The sequence below is a fragment of the Lolium perenne genome, chromosome 6 (genome assembly GCF_019359855.2).
Source record: "Lolium perenne isolate Kyuss_39 chromosome 6, Kyuss_2.0, whole genome shotgun sequence".
NCBI lineage: Eukaryota > Viridiplantae > Streptophyta > Magnoliopsida > Poales > Poaceae > Lolium > Lolium perenne.
The window spans coordinates 269,007,696-269,030,212 of NC_067249.2; the positions used below are offsets into that span (position 1 = coordinate 269,007,696).

Below are 22,517 nucleotides of genomic sequence, written 5' to 3' on the forward strand. Positions count from 1 at the left end.
GTTTTGTTTGCAGAGTATAGAACTGCTAGTTTATGCGCTCTCTCATCTTCTCTGATAGACGAATGTTGTAGCGTGTCTCTATTGGTTAGTTGCTTTGCTGCCGCTAAACTCCACATATAGCCGGGCGAAGTTTACACCGCCCACCAGCAAGCATAGCTGGTCTTATCTCGCAAGTACGTGCCACTTGGTACTTACCCTCGTTTTTCTCTCTCTTTTTCCGGAACCCGCTTTTCGATAAACAGGTACGACAGATGATGAGCAGTACGCAGGAGGCTACTTTGTCGAGTTCACGGACGACGACTTCGTTGCGTAGCAGGATCGTTCCTAAGGCAGCAGCCTGTGGCTTGTTGGTTATGGATCCCGCTTGGTTATCTTCAGGACTCTTAGTCCAATTTGGATCTTGTCTGTACCCAGACTTTTTGCTACCTCTATGTATGATGTACCGATGGGACATGTGTCCTTTGCGTGTCATTTGTATCTTGCTCATTAGAGCGTTGCTATATATAAACTTTATTTCCATCTTTTGTGTCGTAGATGGTCATGTTGTGATATTCAATCTGTATTCTACCCTTGTATCCTGTGTACAGTGCGTGTATGTGTGAAGTGCACAGGAAGGTGAAGCACTCAGGCTTGGAAAGCCTAACGTGAGCCTATGAGGTGGGTGTTGTGTGCATGGGCGTGTCGAGCTGTTGCTTGGCCTATCCATAAGCTTGGGAATGCGAGGTGACCTCGCGGTCCTTCGTAGTGACCTCATGCACATAAACCCCTCGTACCTGCGCGCTCTGGGTTTTCCTACTCCTGGGGCTTACAGAAGTGCTGCAAGTCGGGGAACCCTTCCAGGCCTCTACTCAATGGGTCCCTTACTTCAACTATTCCCTTATCAACTTGAATATCTAGCAGAATCCAGTGAAAACTGCACATGTTTATATATATATATATATATATATATATATATATATATATATATATATATATAGAGAGAGAGAGAGAGAGAGAGAGAGAGAGAGAGAGAGAGAGACACGCTATTTGACTCCCTAAGGGCAGAATATTATTCTGCACCCCACCGCACCAGGCGCACCACAATCCCCGTCCACGCGTCAGCGACGTAAAGTTATGTCGCATGCTCGATCCCCGTCGGTTCCAAGCCCCGCACCAGTGCACCACGATTCGACGTAAAATTATGTGGCATGCTCGGTCTGCGTCCATTCCAGGCTTCCAGCATTCCCGGCCTGTACTTTTCTAATTTGGCAGATTCTCAGCGTGCGGCGTAAGATTCTTTGCATGCAACATAAGATAGCTAACCATGCAATCCATGTGTCTCGCTGACTGATTAAGCATCTATGCAAGAAAAATGAACCTACTAAGAAAATCTGCTAACGAGCATGGGTGACTAATTCAATTTGTACTCCATCACAAGAAATATTGGGCCAAACACTCACGTAGGAGATCTCAGAGGCGATGTAAAAACTTGATAAAAGACAAAAATTACAACTTAATAAAGCTAAGAATGATTACAACTTAATAAAGCTAAGATAATTCAGAGGTGACGTAAAAGTTTAACGCCCGTAAGAATAGTATAAGGATGGCCTGATTACACAATGCAAGTTTTGCACGTACGGCTTGAGTAAGAACTCCAATGTGTCCATGCACACATGGCAATGCGCGCATATCAAAAATAAAGGAATTAATATGTCAACATGTAATAAATTACATGAGACTGTGCAAATTATCTAGTTACATCAGCTCCACTAGATGACCCTTCGATGTTCGATTTCTACCGTACTAGGCAGCCCGACGCTGAAGACCACAACATGCGGTGCAGCTCTACATTTCATTGTGTAGAACACACCCCCAATCCCACTTAATCTTTTGAACATCACTGTCTGTCCTGAAAAATGGGCAGAGAATTACCATAAGAATCAAGAAGCTGGACATAATTTGCAACCATAGAATTCGTTTGGCAAAAATTGAATCAGTGAAGAGAAAGGGGATGTCCATTGTCACACCATCACCAGTATATTTAACAAGATTTAGAAGCTAGTCAGCCTGTAAGCCCAAAATTTTAGTTAGCTCAACTTTGCTAGCTTAAATCCCCAAATGCAGAGGTAAAGAATTGAGTATTCGATCAGCTGTTTTGGGCATTGCAAAACTATAAGTTTAATACTAACATTTATTTTTAATCAACCCGGGGATATTTGGCCTAGAATTGTCTAGAAACTGAAAATAGACGGAGGGTAACCTTTGTTGTACATATCTGTGTTTCCTTTCACTGGCAATGGAAACTAGGGGGCACTTGCCGTTCTAATTAGCAATCTGCAAGAAACTGAAAGACAACTGTATTATGTGACCATTTAGAATTCTGTCATTTTCTGCTTGAAAGTCCTAGAATATCATCTATGCACGACTAGCAAACTGAAATAAGATGCATAATGCTTTTCCCAGATTTAGAACACATTTGGCATACTAAATCTGTATCTGTACGTAATGTACTATGCTCGAAACGTGATCAAAGCTCGAAGCGAAGGTAACAAACATGTTACACCAACTTCCATGCGTTTTCCATGCATAATGCACATGAACATAGTATAACCAGGTAGCTGAAAAGGTGAGAATCATTTCTACATGACAAAAGTTATGTATAATGATGAGAAAAGCATAAATATTTAGAAGCACGCCAAGTAGAAAGAGGTAACTTTCTTACTAACAGAAGGTATTGTGAGCAGCTAGCAAACACAAAGGCGCAAAGACCATGTATCTAGTACGGCCATGTGTTGAGCTGAAACTCAAAAATGCCACCAAGGAAAAGAAAGAAACTGCAAAAAGAGTAATTAGAAGGACATGCATACTTCTTATTTGTACATATACCCATTTCAAAAGAGCAAGTACAGCTGACATTGCATTGGGCAACATAGGTGCTTTGTCAGTACATCATTTTCTCTTGCTGTGTGATAGTAGCATGTTCTTAACATTTTAAACTAGCCACCAACAAACTACAGTTCGGTTATCCTCAATAAAATATTACTGCTGAGAGATCCATGGAGTGGTATATGGACTACAGTGAGGAAAAAATGAAATAACTATGACTGAATGCTTTCAATGGGATCGAGAACATATTTCTAATTACCGCGAGACATTAGCTGCTTGGTTGCACGATAACAGACTGAGGTGTTTACAAAATAGAGAAGTAGTACTCCCTCTGATCCATAATAAGTGACAACATTTATTATGCATCGGGGGGAGTAACTAAAATCACAAGAGTCACCACTAGACGTAGCATATTTTCTATTCGACAAATCCCCTAATGTGTGCTCTTCTTGCCACTTGCTATTCAACAAATCCATGCAACAACACAAGAAGAATGTAGATAGGAAGAGGATGAATGCCATGTAGTCCAAAGAAGTACCAAAAGAAAATAAACAGTGCGAAAAAGTTTGACCTTTTGTTTCTAATCAGGCCGTAGGGACAAAGGCCATCATCCTGGCCGCAGTCCTCTGGACTGAATGCAATGTAGATAGGAAGAGGATGAATGCCATGTAGTCCAAAGAAGTACCAAAAGAAAATAAACAGTGCGAAAAAGTTTGACCTTTTGTTTCTAATCACGCCGTAGGGACAAAGGCCATCATCCTGGCCGCAGTCCTCTGGACTGACCGCTTCATGCCTCAAACAGCCATCGGTGCCATGCCAAAACAATAGTTGTCGTCGGTTTGTCGCTAGGCCATATGTATAGAATATCCATCAGTTCAGAGGTAAGATGAGTACTTCACTCAATGGCACAGTTGAAAGAAGATAGCTGAGAGGTTGAAAATTTGGTTATAATCAAATGCAGGGTGAGAAAGAAAGACACAAGGGAAAATCAACCTTCAACAGAGTGGTCACGAACTCTGCCTTATGGGGGTACCCATGCTCATGGAGGTTCAGCTCGGGCGACACCAGGCTAGCTACAACAAGAACACAAACGCTGACATTTGTTTGGCTCTGCAACATTGGCTCTAGATACTTGCTCTTCGTCTCTAAGTCCCTTGCTTTTTTTGGGAGAATCCTGAAAAATTATTACTCGCCAGGCACAAACTTTTTATTAGCTATGTTGACCAAATGATCTAACCAAGAGAAGAAACATGAGATCTTTCAGCTGAATCTGCGTACGCTTGATCACACACAATTGTAGTTATTTCAGTCTCTCAATCATTATAACTTCCAGAGTTCTAATTGACTGTATCAATTATCAAACACAAAGATACAAGAAACAAAAAAATTGACACAACTAGAAATTTTTGATAATACGGAGATCAGAAGTTTGAGGAATATCCCTGACCTGGGAGGCAGCTGAAGGTTGGAGAACTTGAACGGGATCTTGAGATCGGGTCGAAGGTTGGATCTGAAGGTACAGAGGTCGAGGTCGATTTCAGAGGCTAGTGGAGGTCTGAGAACTCAGGTGCTGGTGGAGAACGAGATCGCGGGGAGTCCGCCCTACTCGATCCAATCCGGTGACGAACACGCACGAGATGCCGCTTCTCCAGCCGCGGCAACAACGCGAGTCCATGCTCAGGTTGCTGCTAGAATCCTGCTCCCAACGTTTGACCAATCAAATTGGGAAAAGAAATTTTTACGAAAAGAGGCGAGATGTCGGGAGAAGCTTGCTACCGGCTGTCCTCCCACGAAGATGATGCCGCCGACAGTCCAACCGCCGCCACCGGACGACGAGATGAACCGCAGAAACGCACGCAACCGAGGCCATCTGCTCAACGCCTGCCGCTCACGCTCCCGCCGCCCGTCGCCCGTCGCTCACCCTCTCACCACCAGTCGCCGCGTTGAGCCGCTCGCCGATGTCCGCAACCAGCGCCCGCCGGCCATGACGCCGCTGAGACCACGGGCCGCTCGCCTAGCCACCGGGGCCGGCCACCGGCGTAATCCGCAGCTGCAGTCGCTCGCCCACCGCCCAAGTCCCTCGCCGCTCGCCTCGAGCCGTCCAGATTCCGAACCGCCCGCCGCAGACCAGCTCTCGATTGATTCATTCGGAAAAAAACTGTGGTCGTAGCGTCCTAGCGTCGTAGTGGTCTACCTCGTACCCCACGACCACCAAGGGCAAAAACCGTCAACGTAAAAAAAAATACATTACTACGGTGCGAAGACTGGGCCGCACAAGGTTTGGTGGATGTCTGGATGGTCCGGCTCGGTAAATCGACCCGGGTGTAGAATTACTTATTCTGCACCTAGGGTGCTTAATAAAGTTTCTATAAACACACACACACACACATGAATTACACTTAACATCGAGTAAGAAAAATTGAATGTGTACAACAGACCAAGACTCTCACCTATAGTTGTAAGGAAACAATATTGAATCACAAAAATGTTGCTCCGTTATAAACCTTAGTAGGTTTTCCCTTCAAATAACAACTACAGGTGAGAGTCTAAATTGAGAGATTTGTCGAGGGAGTCTAAATTGAATAACTGCCAGAGTTCAGAAAACTCAATATGGAGATCCTCCCTTCAGAAGTAATATTCTTCTGGGATATTCGCCACGATGAATCTTTGGTTCTCCTTGCACGCATCAAGGTACCACTTATGCAAATTCCGCATATGCGTTGGCAGTTGATGCAGCCGCTCTTTGCTGACCAAGTCGGCCCCGTAGATAAATTTAGGAGCTATATCGCGATGGGTACTTGCACCATCATGGGCACTCAAACAATTCCTCCACAAAGATGCCCAACTTGAGCCGCTAGCGCCGCAGCTGCTTCCATATCGAAACCACCATGTTCCTGGTACACCGAGGAAACATCTAGCACTTTGAGGGGTGGGATCGATTGTTTGGCCTGTTCTCCGAGCTGGGGAACTTCCTTTCTTTTTCTGCTCGCTGTCGCTTGCTTGGCCTTGAGGGGTGCACTTGTTGAACTTGATTTCTTCCCGGCTACACTTCTTGTTGATGATTTGCTCGTGCTAGCACTATCCTTCTCTTTGCCATGCTCAATTTGTTGGAGATATGCCCGAGAGGCAATAATAAAATAGTTACTATTATATCTTAATGTTCATGATAAATGTTTACACTCCATGCTATAATTGTATTAACCGGAAACATTGATACATGTGTGTTGTGTAAACAACCAAAGTCCCTAGTAAGCCTCTCATTTAACTAGCTTGTTGATTAATAGATGATCATGGTTTCCTGATCATGAACATCGGATGTTATTAATAACAAGATCATATCATTAGGTGAATGATGTGATGGACACACCCATAGTAAGCATAGCATAAGATCAAGTCATTAAGTTCAACTTGTTATAAGCTTTCGATACATAGTTACCTAAGTCCTTCGACCATGAGATCATGTAAATCACTTACACCGGAAGGATGCTTTGATTACATCAAACGCCACTGCGTAAATGGGTGGTTATAAAGATGGGATTAAGTATTCGGAAAGTGTGAGTTGAAGCATATGGATCAAGAGTGGGATTTGTCCATCCCGATGACGGATAGATATACTCTGGGCCCTCTCGGTGGAATGTCGTCTGATTAGCTTGCAAGCATGTGATTAAGATCACAAGAGATGACATACCACGGTACGAGTAAAGAGTACTTGTCGGTAACGAGGTTGAACAAGGTATGGAGATACCGATGATCGAACCTCGGGCAAGTAAAGTATCGCGTGACAAAGGGAATCGGTATTTTATGTAATTGGTTCAATCGATCACTAAGTTATCGTTGAATGTGTGGGAGCCATTATGGATCTCCAGATCCCGCTATTGGTTATTGGTCGGAGAGGAGTCTCAACCATGTCTACATAATTCACGAACCGTAGGGTGACACACTTAAGGTTTGATGTCGTTTAAGTAGATATGGAATATGGAATGGAGTTCGAATGTTTGTTCGGAGTCTCGGATGGGATCCAGGACATCACGAGGAGGTCCGGAATGGTCCGGAGAATAAGATTCATATATAGGAAGTCATTTTCTAGGTTTGAAAATGATCCGGTATTTTTCTGGAAGGTTCTAGAAGAGTCCGGAAGAAATCACCATGGAAGGTGGAGTCCCAGAGGGACTCCACCCACCATGGCCGGCCAGCCTAAGGGAGGAGGAGTCCCAGGTGGACTCCTCCCCATGGTGGCCGGCCACCCCACCAAAGGAAAGGGGGGAGTCCCACTCCCCCTAGGTTTGGCCATATGGAAGGTTTTTGAGTTGGGGTCTTATTCGAAGACTTTGGCCAAACCCTTGGGGTTCAACCTATATAATGAGGAGGAGAGGGAGGGGGCTGCCCTAGACTTGGCCGCACCACCTAGGGCTCCCCTGGCCGGCGCCCTAGCCCCCCTCTCTCCCAAACCCTAGCCTCTCTCCTCCTCCATCTTCTCCCACAGCGCTTAGGAGAAGCCCTGCCGGAGATCTCCACCACCACCGCCGCCACGCCGTCGTGCTATCGGGATTCCGAGGAGGATCTACTACTTCCGCTGCCCGCTGGAACGGGGAGAAGGACGTCGTCATCAACACCAAACGTGTGACCGAGTACGGAGGTGCTGCCCGTTTGTGGCACCGTCAAGATCTTCTACGCGCTTTTGGAAGCGGCAAGTGATCGACTACATCAACAACGAGATCTAATCTCGTAGGCTTTGGAAATCTTCGAGGGTTAGTCTCATGATCTTCTCGTTGCTACCATCTACTAGATTGGATCTTGGCTTGTTATTCGTTCTTGCGGTAGGAATTTTTTTGTTTTCTATGCTTCGAATCCCATCAGTGGTATCAGAGCCGTGTCTATGCATAGATTGGTTGCACGAGTAGAACACAATGGTTTTGTGGGCATTGATGCTTTTGTTGTCTTTAGTTCGTGTACTTTGCATCTTGCGGGATGGTGGGATGAAGCGGCTCGGGCTAACTTTACATGACCGCGTTCATGAGATTTGCTCCACGCTTGACATGCAACTTGGATTGCATAAGTGGCTTTGCGGGTGTCTGTCTCTCCCACCATAGTGAAGATTCAATCTACTCTTTCTATTGACAACACTAGTATCACCGTTGTGGTTCATGTTCGTAGGTAGATTGGATCTTACTCGAAAACCCTAAACCACGTAAAATATGCAAACCAAATTAGAGGCGTCTAACTTGTTTTTGCAGGGTTTGGTGATGTGATATGGCCATGATATGATGATGAATATGTATGAGATGATCATTATTGTATTGTGGCAACCGGCAGGAGCCTTATGGTTGTCTTTAAATTTCATGTTGAAGTATTATTTCAAAGTAGTTGTAATAGTTACTACATGGGAGCACAACCATGAAGATGGCGCCATGGACCTTGACGCTACGCCGACGATGATGGAGATCATGCCCGTTAATGATGGAGATCATGTCCGTGCTTTGGAGATGAAGATCAAAGGCGCAAAGACTAAAGGGCCATATCATATCACATATGAATTGCATGTGATGTTAATCCTTTATGCATCTTATCTTGCTTAAATCGCGACGGTAGCATTATAAGATGATCCCTCACATTAATATCAAGATAATAAAGTGTTCTCCCCTCGTATGCACCGTTGCTACAGTTCGTCATTTTGAAGCATCTCGTGATGATCGGATGTGATAGATTCTACGTTCACATACAACGGGTGTAAGCCATGTTGCACACGCGGAAATACTTGGGTTTGCTTGACGAGCCTAGCATGTACAGACATGGCCTTGAAGGAGATATGCCCTAGAGGTAATAATAAAGTGGTTATTATTTATATCTTTATGTTTATGATAAATGTTTATATATCATGCTAGAATTGTATTAACCGAAACATTAGTACATGTGTGATATGTAGACAAACAAGAAGTCCCTAGTATGCCTCTTAAACTAGCTTGTTGATTAATAGATGATTAGTTTCATAATCATGAACATTGGATGTTATTAATAACAAGGTTATGTCATTGTGTGAATGATATAATGGACACACCCAATTAAGCGTAGCATAAGATCTCGTCATTAAGTTATTTGCTATAAGCTTTTGATACATAGTTACCTAGTCCTTATGACCATGAGATCATGTAAATCACTTATACCGGAAAGGTACTTTGATTACACCAAACACCACTGCGTAAATGGCTGGCTATAAAGGTGGGATTAAGTATCCGGAAAGTATGAGTTGAGGCATATGGATCAACAGTGGGATTTGTCCATCCCGATGACGGATAGATATACTCTGGGCCCTCTCGGTGGAATGTCGTCTAATGTCTTGCAAGCATATGAATGAGTTCATAAGAGACCACATACCACGGTACGAGTAAAGAGTACTTGTCAGGAGACGAGGTTGAACAAGGTATAGAGTGATACCGAAGATCAAACCTCGGACAAGTAAAATATCGCGAGACAAAGGGAATTGGTAATTTATGTGAATGGTTCATTCGATCACTAAAGTCATCGTTGAATATGTGGGAGCCATTATGGATCTCCAGATCCCGCTATTGGTTATTGGTCGGAGTAAGTACTCAACCATGTCCGCATAGTTCTCGAACCGTAGGGTGACACACTTAAAGTTGGATGTTGAAATGGTAGTTCTTGAATATGGAATGGAGTTGGAATATTTGTTCGGAGTCCCGGATGAGATCCCGGACATCACGAGGAGTTAGGAATGGTCAGGAGAATAAGATTCATATATAGGATGTCATTTTATGTGAATAAAATGTCGCGGAAGGTTCTATGGAAGGTTCTAGAAGGTTCTAGAAAAGTCCGGAAGAAACCACCAAGGAAGGTGGAGTCCACAAGGGACTCCACCTCCATGGCCGGCCAGCCCTAGTGGGGTGGAGTCCCAAGTGGACTCCACCATAGGGGCCGGCCACCCCCACATGGGAGGTGGGAATCCCACCTTTGGGTGGGAGTCCTAGTTGGGCTAGGTTTGCCCCCTCCTATGGAAGGTTTTGGTTTCGGGTCTTATTCGAAGACTTGGACACCAACACTTGGGATCCACCTATATAATGAGGGGCCAAGGGAGGGGGCCGGCCACCCCAAGACCATAGCTTGGCCGCCCCCCTTGAGTGGCCGGCCACCCCCTCCCAAACCCTAGCTTTGCTCCTCCACTTCATATTTCCCGCGTAGCTTAGCGAAGCTCCGCCGGACTTCTACACCGCCACCGACACCACGCCGTCGTGCTGTCGGATTCAAGAGGAGCTACTACTTCCGCTGCCCGCTGGAACGGGGAGGTGGACGTCGTCTTCATCAACAACCGAACGTGTGACCGAGTACGGAGGTGCTGCCCGTTCGTGGCGCCGGAACCGATCGTGATCAAGATCTTCTACGCGCTTTTGCAAGCGGCAAGTGATCGTCTACCGCAGCAACAAGAGCCTCATCTTGTAGGCTTTGGAATCTCTTCAAGGGTGAGACTCGATACCCCCTCGTTGCTACCGTCTTCTAGATTGCATCTTGGCTTGGATTGCGTGTTCGCGGTAGGAAAATTTTTGTTTTCTATGCAACGTTATCCTACGGTGGTATCGAGCCGTGTCTATGCATAGATGGTTGCACGAGTAGAACACAATGGTTTGTGGGCGTTGATGCTCTTGTTATCTTTAGTTTGAGTACTTTGCATCTTTATGGCATAGTGGGATGAAGCGGCTCGGACTAACTTTACATGACCGCGTTCATGAGACTTGTTCCTCGTTCGACATGCAACTTGTATTGCATAAGAGGCTTTGCGGGTGTCTGTCTCTCCTACTATAGTAAAGATTCAATTTACTCTTCTATTGAAAACATTAGTATCAACGTTGTGGTTCATGTTCGTAGGTAGATTAGATCTCTCTCGAAAACCCTAAACCACGTAAAATATGCAAACCAAATTAGAGACGTCTAACTTGTTTTTGCAGGGTTTGGTGATGTGATATGGCCATAATGTGATGATGAATATGTATGAGATGATCATTATTGTATTGTGGCAACCGGCGGGAGCCTTATGGTTGTCTTTAAATTTCATGTTGAGTAGTATTTCAAAGTAGTTGTAATAGTTGCTACATGGAGGACAATCATGAAGACGGCGCCATTGACCTTGACGCTACGCCGACGATGATGGAGATCATGCCCGAAGATGATGGAGATCATATCCGTGCTTTGGAGATGAAGATCAAAGGCGCAAGAACAAAAGGGCCATATCATATCACATATGAACTGCATGTGATGTTAATCCTTTTATGCATCTTATTTTGCTTAGATCGCGACGGTAGCATTATAAGATGATCCCTCACTAAAATCTCAAGATAATAAAGTGTTCATCCTTAGTAGCACCGTTATCAAGTCTTATCGTTTGAAGCATCTCGTGATGATCGGATGTGATAGATTCGATAAGTACATACAACGGGTGCAAGACAGTTTTGCACATGCGGATACTAAGGTGGCCTTGACGAGCCTAGCATGTACAGACATGGTCTCGGAACACGTGATACCGAAAGGTAGAGCATGAATCATATGGTTGATATGATGAACACTTTGAGTGTTCGCCATTGAAATCACACCTTTTCTCGTGATGATCGGGTTTAGGTGCGGTGGATTTGGTTCGTGTGATCACTAAGACAATGCGAGGGATATTGTTTTGAGTGGGAGTTCACTTAGGTTTTTAATTATGTTGAATTAAAATTTGAACTCAATATGTCATAAACTTAGTCTAAACTATTGCAAATATATGTTGTAGAGATGGCGTCCCCAATCAATTTTAATCAGTTCCTAGAGAAAGAGAAACTTAAGAGCAACGGTAGCAACTTCACCGACTGGTTCCGTCATGTGAGGATCTTCCTCTCTGGCGGAAATCTGCAATTTGTGCTTGATGCACCGCTAGGTGACCCTCCTGCAGAAGATGAATCCGATGAAGTAAAAGCTGTTTACGCGACTCGGAAAACTCGGTACTCTCAAGTTCGGTGTGCCATCCTGTGCGATGCGGAATCCGATCTTCAAAAACGTTTTGAGCACCATGATCCTCATGAGTTGATGAATGAGCTGAAAGCTATATTCGAGACTCATGCGGCGATGGAATGCTATGAAGCATCGAAACATTTCTTCAGCTGTATGATGGAAGAAGGCAGCTCCGTTAGTGAGCACATGCTCGCCATGACCGGGCATGCGAAGAAACTTAGTGACTTGGGAATAGTGATTCCTAACAGACTGGGGATTAATCGTGTCCTTCAATCACTGCCACCAAGTTACAAGAACTTTGTGATGAACTACAATATGCAGAACATGAACAAGGAGTTACCTGAACTCTTTGGCATGCTAAAAGCTGCTGAGATTGAGATCAAGAAAGAGCACCAAGTGTTGATGGTCAACAAGACCACCAGTTTCAAGAAACAGGGCAAGTCTAAGGGAAAATTCAAGAAGGGTGGCAAGAAAGCTGCCACGCCTCCTATGAAACCTAAGAACGGCCCTAAGCCTGATGCTGAGTGCTATTACTGCAAGGAGAAGGGACACTGGAAGCGTAATTGCTCCAAGTATTTGGCAGATCTGAAGAGCGGCCTTGTCAAGAAGAAGAAAGAAGGTATATCTGATATACATGTTATAGATGTTTATCTCACTAGTTCTCGTTCTAGTACCTGGGTATTTGATACTGGTTCGGTTGCTCATATTTGTAACTCGAAACAGGAACTAAAGAATAAACGACAACTGCTGAAAGATGAAGTGACGATGCGCGTTGGAAATGGATCCAAGGTCAATGTGATCGCAGTCGGCACACTTCCTCTACATCTACCTTCGGGATTAGTTTTAAGCCTAAATAATTGCTATTATGTACCTGCGTTGAGCATGAACATTATATCTGGATCTTGTTTAATGCAAGACGGTTATTCATTCAAGTCTGAGAATAATGGTTGTTCTATTTTTATGAATAATATCTTTTATGGTCGAGCACCACAAAAGAATGGCTTATTTCTGTTAGATCTCGATAGTAGTGATACGCACATACATAACATTGATGCTAAGCGAATTAAACTTAATGATAATTCTACTTATATGTGGCACTGTCGTCTTGGTCATATTGGAGTGAAACGCATGAAGAAACTCCATACTGATGGATTACTTGAATCACTTGACTTTGAGTCACTTGATAGATGCGAAGCATGTCTAATGGGAAAAATGACAAAGACTCCATTTTCTGGTTTGATGGAGCGAGCTACTGACTTATTAGAAATCATACATACTGATGTATGTGGACCAATGAGCGTAGCATCGCGCGGTGGTTATCGTTATGTTCTAACCTTCACAGATGATCTGAGTAGATATGGGTATATCTATTTCATGAAACATAAATCCGAAACTTTCGAGAAGTTTAAGGAATTTCAAAGTGAAGTAGAAAATCAACGTAACAAGAAGATCAAATTTCTACGATCTGATCGTGGAGGTGAATATCTGAGTTATGAGTTTGGCATGCATTTAAAGAAATGCGGAATACTTTCACAATTGACACCGCCGGGAACACCTCAACGAAACGGTGTGTCCGAACGTCGTAATCGAACTCTCTTAGATATGGTTCGTAGTATGATGTCTCTTACTGATTTGCCGTTATCATTTTGGAGTTATGCATTAGAGACAGCCGCATTCACTTTAAATAGAGCACCATCAAAATCCGTAGAAACGACACCGTATGAATTATGGTTTAATAAGAAACCTAAGCTGTCGTTCCTGAAAGTTTGGGGTTGCGAAGCCTATGTAAAGAAGTTACAACCGGACAAGCTAGAACCCAAAGCGGAGAAATGCGTCTTCATAGGATACCCTAAGGAAACTATAGGGTACACTTTCTATCACAGATCCGAAGACAAAATCTTTGTTGCTAAGAACGGAACCTTTCTTGAGAAAGAATTTCTCACTAAAGAAGTGACTGGAAGAAAAGTAGAACTCGATGAGATTGATGAATCTATACTCGTTGATCAGAGTAGCGCAGTACCGGAAGTTGTACCTGTACCGCCTACACTGGCAACAGAGGAAGCTAATGATAATGATCATGAAACTTCGAACGAGGAAACTACTGAACCTCGCAGATCGACAAGGAACGTGCCACTCTGATTGGTATGATCCTTGTCTAAATGTCATGATTGTGGATAACAATGATGAGGACCCTGCGACGTATGAAGAAGCGATGATGAGCCCAGATTCCAACAAATGGCAAGAAGCCATGAAATCCGAAATGGGATCCATGTATGATAACAAAGTATGGACTTTGGTAGACTTATCTGATAGCCGTAAGGCTGTCGAGAATAAATGGATCTTCAAGAGAAAAACAGATGCTGATGGTAATATTACTGTCTATAAAGCTCGACTTGTCGCAAAGGGTTTCCGACAAATTCAAGGAGTTGACTACGATGAGACTTTCTCACCTGTAGCGAAGCTAAAATCTGTGAGGATTTTGTTAGCAATAGCTGCATTTTTCGATTATGAGATTTGGCAGATGGATGTCAAAACGGCGTTCCTTAATGGTGACATTGAGGAAGAGTTGTATATGGTACAACCCAAAGGTTTTGTCGATCCTAAAAATGCTGACAAAGTATGCAAACTTCAGCGTTCAATCTATGGACTGAAGCAAGCATCAAGAAGTTGGAACCGACGCTTTGATAAGGTGATCAAAGACTTCGGGTTTATACAGTGTCATGGAGAGGCCTGTATTTACAAGAAAGTGAGTGGGAGCTCTGTAGCATTCCTGATATTATATGTAGATGACATATTATTGATCGGGAATGATATAGAACTATTAAGCAGTGTTTAAGGTTATTTGAATAATAGTTTTTCAATGAAAGACCTTGGTGAAGCATCATATATATTAGGCATCAAGATTTATAGAGATAGATCAAGACGCCTAATAGGGCTATCACAGAGTACATATCTGGACAAGATTCTAAAGAAGTTTAGAATGGACGAAAGTAAGAAAGGGTTCTTACCTATGTTACCAGGCAAGGTATTGAGTAAAACTTAAGGACCGGCTACGGCAGAAGAAAGAGAAAGGATGTGTAACATCCCCTATGCCTCGGCGATAGGATCTATCATGTATGCCATGCTATGTACTAGACCGGATATAGCACATGCTGTTAGTTTGACTAGCAGATATCAAAGTGATCCGGGAATGGAACAACGGACAGCGGTCAAGAATATCCTGAAGTACTTGAAAAGAACTAAGGATATGTTTCTTTGTTATGGAGGTGACCAAGAGCTCGTTGTAAACGGTTACACCGATGCAAGTTGGAACACTGATCCTGATGACTCTAAGTCACAATCTGGGTACGTGTTTATATTGAATGGTGCTGCAGTAAGCTGGGCAAGCTCGAAGCAGTGCACGGTGGCGAAGTCTTCAACAGAATCAGAGTACATAGCGGCTTCAGAGGCTTCATCAGAAGCGGTATGGATGAAGAGGTTCATTGTAGAGCTCGGTGTGGTTCCTAGTGCATTGGACCCATTAATCATTTCTTTGTGATAACATGGGTGCCATCGCCAATGCACAAGAGCCAAGGTCACACAAGAGGCTGAAGCATATCAAGCTGCGTTATCACTCGATTCGCGAGTACATCGAAGATGGAGAAGTAAAGATTTGCAAAGTACACACTGATCTGAATGTAGCAGATCCGTTGACTAAAGCTCTCCCTAGGGCAAAGCATGACCAACACTAGAATGCCATGGGTGTTAGGTATATTACAATGTAATCTAGATTATTGACTCTAGTGCAAGTGGGAGACTGAAGGAGATATGCCCTAGAGGTAATAATAAAGTGGTTATTATTTATATCTTTATGTTTATGATAAATGTTTATATATCATGCTAGAATTGTATTAACCGAAACATTAGTACATGTGTGATATGTAGACAAACAAGAAGTCCCTAGTATGCCTCTTAAACTAGCTTGTTGATTAATAGATGATTAGTTTCATAATCATGAACATTGGATGTTATTAATAACAAGGTCATGTCATTGTGTGAATGATATAATGGACACACCCAATTAAGCGTAGCATAAGATCTCGTCATTAAGTTATTTGCTATAAGCTTTTGATACATAGTTACCTAGTCCTTATGACCATGAGATCATGTAAATCACTTATACCGGAAAGGTACTTTGATTACACCAAACACCACTGCGTAAATGGCTGGCTATAAAGGTGGGATTAAGTATCCGGAAAGTATGAGTTGAGGCATATGGATCAACAGTGGGATTTGTCCATCCCGATGACGGATAGATATACTCTGGGCCCTCTCGGTGGAATGTCGTCTAATGTCTTGCAAGCATATGAATGAGTTCATAAGAGACCACATACCACGGTACGAGTAAAGAGTACTTGTCAGGAGACGAGGTTGAACAAGGTATAGAGTGATACCGAAGATCAAACCTCGGACAAGTAAAATATCGCGAGACAAAGGGAATTGGTAATTTATGTGAATGGTTCATTCGATCACTAAAGTCATCGTTGAATATGTGGGAGCCATTATGGATCTCCAGATCCCGCTATTGGTTATTGGTCGGAGTAAGTACTCAACCATGTCCGCATAGTTCTCGAACCGTAGGGTGACACACTTAAAGTTGGATGTTGAAATGGTAGTTCTTGAATATGGAATGGAGTTGGAATATTTGTTCGGAGTCCCGGATGAGATCCCGGACATCACGAGGAGTTCCGGAATGGTCCGGAGAATAAGATTCATATATAGGATGTCATTTTATGTGAATAAAATGTCGCGGAAGGTTCTATGGAAGGTTCTAGAAGGTTCTAGAAAAGTCCGGAAGAAACCACCAAGGAAGGTGGAGTCCACAAGGGACTCCACCTCCATGGCCGGCCAGCCCTAGTGGGGGTGGAGTCCCAAGTGGACTCCACCATAGGGGGCCGGCCACCCCCCACATGGGAGGTGGGAATCCCACCTTTGGGTGGGAGTCCTAGTTGGGCTAGGTTTGCCCCCTCCTATGGAAGGTTTTGGTTTCGGGTCTTATTCGAAGACTTGGACACCAACACTTGGGATCCACCTATATAATGAGGGGCCAAGGGAGGGGGCCGGCCACCCCAAGACCATAGCTTGGCCGCCCCCCTTGAGTGGCCGGCCACCCCCTCCCAAACCCTAGCTTTGCTCCTCCACTTCATATTTCCCGCGTAGCTTAGCGAAGCTCCGCCGGACTTCTACACCGCCACCGACACCACGCCGTCGTGCTGTCGGATTCAAGAGGAGCTACTACTTCCGCTGCCCGCTGGAACGGGGAGGTGGACGTCGTCTTCATCAACAACCGAACGTGTGACCGAGTACGGAGGTGCTGCCCGTTCGTGGCGCCGGAACCGATCGTGATCAAGATCTTCTACGCGCTTTTGCAAGCGGCAAGTGATCGTCTACCGCAGCAACAAGAGCCTCATCTTGTAGGCTTTGGAATCTCTTCAAGGGTGAGACTCGATACCCCCTCGTTGCTACCGTCTTCTAGATTGCATCTTGGCTTGGATTGCGTGTTCGCGGTAGGAAATTTTTTGTTTTCTATGCAACGTTATCCTACAGGCCTCGGAACACAGGAAACCGAAAGGTTGAACACGAGTCATATGGATGATATGATCAACATGTTGATGTTCACCATTGAAGCTACATCATCTCACGTGATGATCGGTTTTGGTGTAGTGGATATGGATCGTGTGCCACTTAACAACTATGAGGGATGTTGTATTAAGTGGGAGTTCATTAGTAATTAGATTAAAACATGAACTAATTATCATGAACATAGTCTGAATAGTATTTTGAATTGAATTTGTAGAATTGGCATCCGTTATCTACCATGCGCTAGTCTTGTAATTGAGATAGAAATACTATTAAGTATGACAAGAAACTTTACGGACTGGTACCGTATTGTTAAAGAATCAAGAAATGATTAAGTCTTATTGCAAACTTTTAGTAAACCTCACATTGTTGATTCAAAGAGCAATGGTTTCAATTAGTACCTAAAGTCATCTTGTCTCCGTGAAACTTTAAGTTCAAATCTGTTTGAAAAATAAGGAGCTGGAAATTTTGTTTTCAGAAATAAGCAAGGTATGAGATATATGTGATATCTAAGACCTTATTGCAAGATGATAGAATATAATCTAGTGAGACTACATAAACTCATAAGTTTTATGGGAATGTACGAAGGTTGAAGACGCCAGGCGTCCCAATCCTCCAACTAGTTGGGCACTAACGATATTCACATATCCATGAAGTGGTCGTCCTTAGTATGCACCGTTGCTAAGACTCATCGTTTCGAAGCATCACGTGATGATCGGGTGTTATAGATTCTATGTGTGCATACAACGGGTGCAAGCCAGTTTGCACATGCGAATACTGAGGTTAAACTTTACGAGCCTAGCATGTACATACATGGTCTCGGAAAGTCGTCATGATTTGATAGATAAAATTATGAGTGAAATTGTTCATCACATTACAAAGTTACTAATAGTGAAATCTGAAACACTTGTCATATGATGATCAACTTCAAAGTAAGAACCTCAAGGTCATTGGTATTTGACCAATGGACCTAGAAGTTATTGAAGGTGAAGTGTTTTCTGAGAATGAGGAAAACTAAAAGAGAAACTACAAAAGATTTTGGCAGAAAGAAATACTAGAAAGTCTAGCTCAGGTGTATATAGATGATATACATGTTATGAATGTATTCCTTGATTGGTCACACAATGAAGTTCTTGGGTATTTGTACCAGATTGGTTGGTATGAGATGTCATACAATACAACGCAATACAAGAATACGATGGCCTAAATGACTGATAAGGAATATGGTAATAATGCACGTCTGGAACATAATAAAGTGTTATTATGTTTGTCGTTGGCATTCTACCTAGCCCTTAGGATTTATAATAAAGAACTTAATAATTGTTATTTTGCTCTGGTCAAATGAAAACAATGAGTTGTTCAAATTATGACCTTACTCCATGTACGATGGATAAGTTATTATAAATCTTAATGGTGAAACACACATACATAACACTGACGCTAATATGACGTAAGGCAAATGATTTGAATTCCACTTATTAGTGGAACCGCCATTTAGGTCATGTTAGAAAGGAACACATGAAGAAACTCCATGCAAATGGATTTTTGGAGTCATTTGATTTTTGAATCGTTTGGCGCTTGCAAATCTCTTCTAAAGAGAATGACTGAAATACCGTTCATAGGCTAAGAGTTGAACGGGCAACTAACCTAGTGGATACATACATGATGATATATGTGGTTCACTGGGCATAGTTGTGTGCGGGAGATTCTTCTACTTCATGAAAACTTTCAACAATGAATTGAGTATATATATGTGGATATATTTATTCGATAAGGAAGAAGTTTGAAACTTTTTGAATGGATTCAAATAAATTTTAGTATGAAGTAGAAATCATCGTAATAGAAAAGTCAAATATCTATGATTGGATCATGGTGGAAATATTTGAATTACGATATTTAGCGAACATCTAAGAGAGTTATGAAATTGTTCTACAACTCACGTTTCTCGGAACACCATAGTTATGATGGAATGTTCGAGAGACGTATCCAAACTTTGTTGGATTAATGATGATATATTTGATGCCATTATATTTTGTGGATTATACTTTAGAGACTACCGCTTTTACACTAAATAGAGCGTCATCATTAATCAGTTGAAATGACATCATACGAGTTATGGCATGGGTATAAACCCTAATAGTCCTTTCTTAAATTTTGGTATGCATAGCATAAGTAAATAAGTTTACAACCAAAATCGGATGAATGTCTTTGTTGGTTATCCCAGAGAATTGATTGGGAATTCCTTCCACTATGGAGACAAAGACAAAAGTGTTGTTTCTAGCGAAGTATTTTGAGTGGGAGGACAATGGAACTTGATAAGGTTTATGAACCTGAGCATGATGATCAGAGTAGCGCAGCATCGGAAATGGTTCCGGAAGCGGCCACGAAGATCATAGCTCCCATGTCTACAAAGAGTTATAGTCATGGAGATTGAAGTACCTATTGAACCTTGTAGGTATGGTTTACTTTGTGATCAAATAAATGATTTGTGGACAAAGGATTGATTTTGAACAATGATAAACCATCTACATACAAAGAAGCTATGATGGGCCCTGACTCTGTTAAATGGCTAAGAGCCATAAAATCCAAGATAGGTGAATACTTTTTGAAAGTAAATGTATCTATAAAATTGATGGACTTGGATGGAATATCCTTGAAGAAGCTCGACTTGTCGAAAAATTGTTTATGACAAAATTTAAAGAGTTGACTGCGATAAGATTAGATCTTCAGCAGCGATGCTTATAGTCTATGCGGATTGTTCTAGTAATCGCTACATATTTCTTTTATGAGATATGCTAGTAGGATGGCAAAATACATTACTTAACAGAAGTGTGTATTAAAGGTGTATACAAGATACAACTGAGAGTTTTGCTAGTCCGTAGAATACTAAAAAGGTATACAAACTTCACTGGATGAAGTGAGTATCACGGAGTTGGAATCTTCACCGGATGAAATAATCAAAGAGTTATGATTTCATCAGAAACGATGGAGAAGCTTGCATTTGCAAGAAATTAAGTGGGAGCGCTGAGACATAGTTATAATATTATATGTGGATGACATATCATTGATTATAAATGATGTAATTATATACTTGATTAAAAGGTTTCATTGAGAATTAACTTCAATGAAAGGATATGGACTGAAACATATTTAGTGTCAAGATCTATGAAGATAGATTGAAACACATAATAAGTTTAAGTTAAAGTACATAGAATGAAGATTGAAGTAGTTCAATATAAAAATATTAAGAAGGTGTTCTTTTCATGTGAAGGTTTAACAAGACTTGGGTGTATCTGACACTCAATAAGTAAAAATACATGAGTGATTTTAGATCACGAATAATATGTACACAATCAGATGTTCTGTGCTCTAAAGAGTTAGGAGTATATACCAGAATGATTCATGTGATGATCATTGAACAACAGTAAGAATATCCCTGAGTGATTTAGAAGAACCAAGGATATTAGTTGTGTATGGGAAAATGACAAACAAATCGTTGTAAGGTGTTGCACCGATATTAGTTTGGTCACATATAAAAATGAATTTCAAATCTCAATTAGGCTAAGTGTTCATTAGAAGGTAGCACAATGCTAGATTTAGATGAGTTCTAAATATTGTGACGGATTCTACAAATGAAGGCAGAGTATGTCATTGTTTTGACAATGACTGAGGATGTTAAAGTCGAGGAGTTCTTTGAGAACTTGGTGTAGTTCCGATAGTGTCAGAACTTTGAAGCTATATTATGTGTGACAATATTAGTGACATATTTCAGATCGCGGAATTAAGGTTCCACCAGAAGACTGAACATATATGATTAATGCCGACTCATTTGGAAAATGAGTGATGCGTTGAGACGAAAATGAATTGCAAAATACATACGTTTCTGAGCGTGTTAGAACCGTTGACTGAAACCTCTCCCGTGAGCAAGACATGATAAGCACCAGAAGGCCAAGGTGTTATATCTTTACATATGTAAACTAGATTATTGACTCTAGTGCAAGTGGGAGACTGTTGGAGATATGCCCGAGAGGCAATAATAAAATAGTTATTGTTATATCTTAATGTTCATGATAAATGTTTACACTCCATGCTATAATTGTATTAACCGGAAACATTGATACATGTGTGTTGTGTAAACAACCAAAGTCCCTAGTAAGCATCTCATTTAACTAGCTTGTTGATTAATAGATGATCATGGTTTCCTGATCATGAACATCGGATGTTATTAATAACAAGATCATATCATTAGGTGAATGATGTGATGGACACACCCATAGTAAGCATAGCATAAGATCAAGTCATTAAGTTCAACTTGCTATAAGCTTTCGATACATAGTTACCTAAGTCCTTCAACCATGAGATCATGTAAATCACTTACACCGGAAGGATGCTTTGATTACATCAAACGCCACTGCGTAAATGGGTGGTTATAAAGATGGGATTAAGTATTCGGAAAGTGTGAGTTGAAGCATATGGATCAAGAGTGGGATCTGTCCATCCCGATGACGGATAGATATACTCTGGGCCCTCTCGGTGGAATGTCGTCTGATTAGCTTGCAAGCATGTGATTAAGATCACAAGAGATGACATACCACGGTACGAGTAAAGAGTACTTGTCGGTAACGAGGTTGAACAAGGTATGGAGATACCGATGATCGAACCTCGGGCAACTAAAGTATCGCGTGACAAAGGGAATCAGTATTTTATGTAATTGGTTCAACCGATCACTAAGTTATCACTGAATGTGTGGGAGCCATTATGGATCTCCAGATCCCGCTATTGGTTATTGGTCGGAGAGGAGTCTCAACCATGTCTACATAATTCACAAACCGTAGGGTGACACACTTAAGGTTTGATGTCATTTAAGTAGATATGGAATATGGAATGGAGTTTGAATGTTTGTTTGGAGTCTCGGATGGGATCCAGGACATCACGAGGAGGTCCGGAATGGTCCGGAGAATAAGATTCATATATAGGAAGTCATTTTCTAGGTTTGAAAATGATCCGGTATTTTTCTGGAAGGTTCTAGAAGAGTCCGGAAG

At 42.2% G+C, this 22,517-nt stretch overlaps 1 long non-coding RNA gene across 7 annotated transcripts; it reads right to left on the reverse strand.

The window, feature by feature from the left end:
- Positions 1 to 1,461: 1,461 nt before the first annotated feature.
- LOC127326693 (uncharacterized) lies at positions 1,462 to 5,039 on the reverse strand. Of its 7 annotated transcripts, none has more exons than XR_007868071.2 (6): positions 4,642 to 5,039; positions 4,313 to 4,561; positions 3,584 to 4,039; positions 3,437 to 3,496; positions 2,240 to 2,313; positions 1,462 to 1,888 (listed from the first exon to the last, which is right to left on the reverse strand). It is a non-coding gene; the product is annotated as an uncharacterized lncRNA (long non-coding RNA). The 7 variants fall into 7 exon arrangements; XR_007868069.2 differs by having other exon boundaries at positions 2,240 to 2,323; XR_011746263.1 differs by lacking the exon at positions 3,437 to 3,496 and having other exon boundaries at positions 3,584 to 3,790; positions 3,881 to 4,039; positions 4,642 to 5,037.
- Positions 5,040 to 22,517: the final 17,478 nt, after the last annotated feature.